Source organism: Rhinopithecus bieti, unplaced genomic scaffold (assembly GCF_001698545.2).
Source record: "Rhinopithecus bieti isolate Rb0 unplaced genomic scaffold, ASM169854v2 scaffold_56686, whole genome shotgun sequence".
Lineage (NCBI taxonomy): Eukaryota > Metazoa > Chordata > Mammalia > Primates > Cercopithecidae > Rhinopithecus > Rhinopithecus bieti.
The window spans coordinates 18,342-21,078 of record NW_016821639.1 but is presented as its reverse complement, the minus strand read 5'-3'; the positions used below and the strand labels follow the sequence as shown (position 1 = coordinate 21,078).

Genomic DNA, 2,737 nt, shown 5'->3' with positions numbered 1-2,737 from the left:
TTCTTTTTTTTTTTTTTTTTTTAAACAGAGTTTTGCTCTTATTACCCATGCTGGAGTGCATGATGCAATCTTGGCTCACTGCAATCTCCGCCTCCTGGGTTTAAGAGATTCTTCTGCCTCAGGAGAGTCTGGGAGTAGCTGAGATTATAGGCTTGCGCCACCATGCCCAGCTAATTTTGTTTTTTTAGTAGAGACAGAGTTTCTCCATATTGGTCATGCTAGTCTCAAGCTCCTGACCTCAGGTCATCTGCCCGCCTCGGCCTCCCAAAGTGCTGGGATTACAGATGTGAGCCGCCACACCCGGCAAAATAAAAACTATGTAAACTGGACAAAATTAGAAACCTCTGAGTACCGAAAAACACTACCAACAGAGTGAAACGGCAACACACAAATAGGGAAAATATCTGTCAATCATACATCTGATAAACTGATGTCCAGAATATATAAATAACTCCTACAACTTAATGAGAAAAACCCATTAAAAATAGGTTAAGGGTTTGAATGGACATTTCTCACCAAAGGAGATATACAAATCATCAATAAGAACATGAAAATATTCTCAACATCATTGTCCATTAGGAAAATGCAAATTAAAACTACAAGCAGATACCATTTCATGTAAATTAATACTTACTTTCAAGAGAAAATAAGTGTTGGGAAAAATGTGGAGAAAATGGACATTACGAATTGCTAGTGAAAATACAAAATAGTGCAACTGATGTGAAAAATGATTCTGTAATTCCAACATTATATATATACCGCAAATAATTGAAAGCCTGGCTTACAGATATTTGGACATAAATATTTATGGCAATAGTATGCACAACTGTAAAATATGGAAACAATTCACATTTCCATTAAGAGATGAATAGACAGACAAAATATGAAATATACTTATAATGGAATATTATTCAGCCTTAAAATAGAATAAAATTCTGACATGCTACAACTGCACTTACAGGAAAAACACTGTGTTAAGTAAAATAAGCCAGACATAAAAGAACAAATACAGTTTGATTCCATCTATATGAAGTCCTTGGAATAGTCAAATTCAGGGCAACAGTAAGTAGGTGATGGTTGCCAGGACTGTGGGGAGGGGAGAATAGGGAGAAGCTGTTCTAAAAGGTATAGAGTTTCTGTTTTACAAGATAAAGTTCTAGAGACAGGTTACATCAACAATGTGAAGGCATTTAAAGTACTGAATTGTACACTTAAAAATGATTATGGTGGAAAATTTTGTGATGAGCACTTTATCACAATAATAATTTTAAAAGGTCCAATTTTCTTTCTAAGTAGACTAACGACCAAAAATACCATCCAATGGAATTATTTAGAAGAACTCTGCTGCTATAAGAGTTTCTTGTTACTTTGTTTCTGTTTCCTAGTACTGGCTGTTAGCTTTGAGACTGACTTTTGCACTCCCTCTAACAGTCAGAATTAGTCATAATGACTGTCTAGTATTAGCTAGATACTTACCTTTCGCCTCTCTTAGGGTTTCCAAGATGAATGTGTCCACAGGTTTAGATTCACCCACTCTGCTTCTATCTTGGTTCTGCTGGACTCTTCTACTATGAAGGTAAATAGCATGTTGTTTCTTGCTGATGAACCACGAAATGTAAGAAAAACAAGTAAAGAGAAAAACAAGTCCTTCTCTGACCAGGCTGACTCACTCCAAAGTCCAGCTGGAGCTATGATAACATTACCTGCAAGGCCAGGCAGGGGCCCTGAAGAAATGGGTTCCAAAAGCAGGGACAAGAAAAACAAGTTCTTACCAGTCTCCTCCTGAAATTCTGTGCCCATGCCATCATTCTTTGTGCTGCTCCTATAACTGTTTTTGTAACTACTTCTGCAAGTTTGCAAGGATTTTGTAAGGTCCTGTTTTTCCCATCTGTGCAGGATGCTAAAAGTCACAAGACGTGCCTGAGTTACAAGATCTGTCACAGTTTGATTAACTGCATTTGTTCTGCTTCTGTAAGCTTGCTTTCCCTGCCTCGCAAGTTTGGCGCCACTGGCTATCCAATCCCCTTTGGCTGCATGAATAAAAGTCAGCCCCTGTCTTTGTTCATTGCTCAGCCTCTGGATATTAATCTGCTGAGCTAGTGGCCACCTAAATAAAAATCCTCCTGTTCCCTTCATTAATCTCTCTGGTCTCCAGATTCCAGACATATTTTGGTGAGCCAGCCAGGAGTCAAGATGACAGTTTTGCTGTCTCCTTTGCCTGTGGATCTGGGGCCCTGGGCTAGGGGAGACCCATGACTCCAGGCATGCTATCCGGAGAACTTCACCCCAGAAGGGAGATCAGCTCTCCCACGACCTGGTGCTGCTCTCTGACAGCACAACGGAATTTAAGGAGCTACAGGACAATTCCAGTGACAGTGTGCTACAGGACCATGATAAGGTTTGGGCCTGAGGCAAGACCTGTCCCATAAGGACAGAAGAGGAGCCTCATCACCTCCTGGCTGAATATAATTCAAACCCGACCTGCGTGGCTGCAGCCCTGCCTGGCAGCTTATTGCAGAACACTGTCAGCTACAGAGAGAAAGGAAAAAACACAAGAAAACCAGTTTTGCACCAATCTACCCACCATTACTAAGGCTGGCTCCGTAGCAGCCAGACTTAGATGGTGACGTGCCCCAGGCTAACCCCAAAGGGAGAAATCTGAGCCCTCACCCCAGGAGGTCAAGGAGGAAAGTCAGGATGATCAAGCAAGCTGCCTCCAATCTGGCTGCAACAGAGC

The 2,737-nt window shown here is 41.2% G+C and overlaps 1 long non-coding RNA gene across 1 annotated transcript in view; it reads right to left on the bottom strand.

Moving 5' to 3' along the window:
* Positions 1–1,859, bottom strand: part of LOC108520904 (uncharacterized) — a 3,138-nt gene extending 1,279 nt beyond the window's left edge. Inside the window, exons 1-2 of the long non-coding RNA XR_001883054.1 lie at positions 1,773–1,859; positions 1,477–1,598 (exon numbers count right to left, since the gene is read on the bottom strand). This is a non-coding gene — a long non-coding RNA (uncharacterized LOC108520904). The remainder of the gene's footprint in view (positions 1–1,476; positions 1,599–1,772) is intronic.
* Between the last annotated feature and the right edge of the window lie 878 nt (positions 1,860–2,737).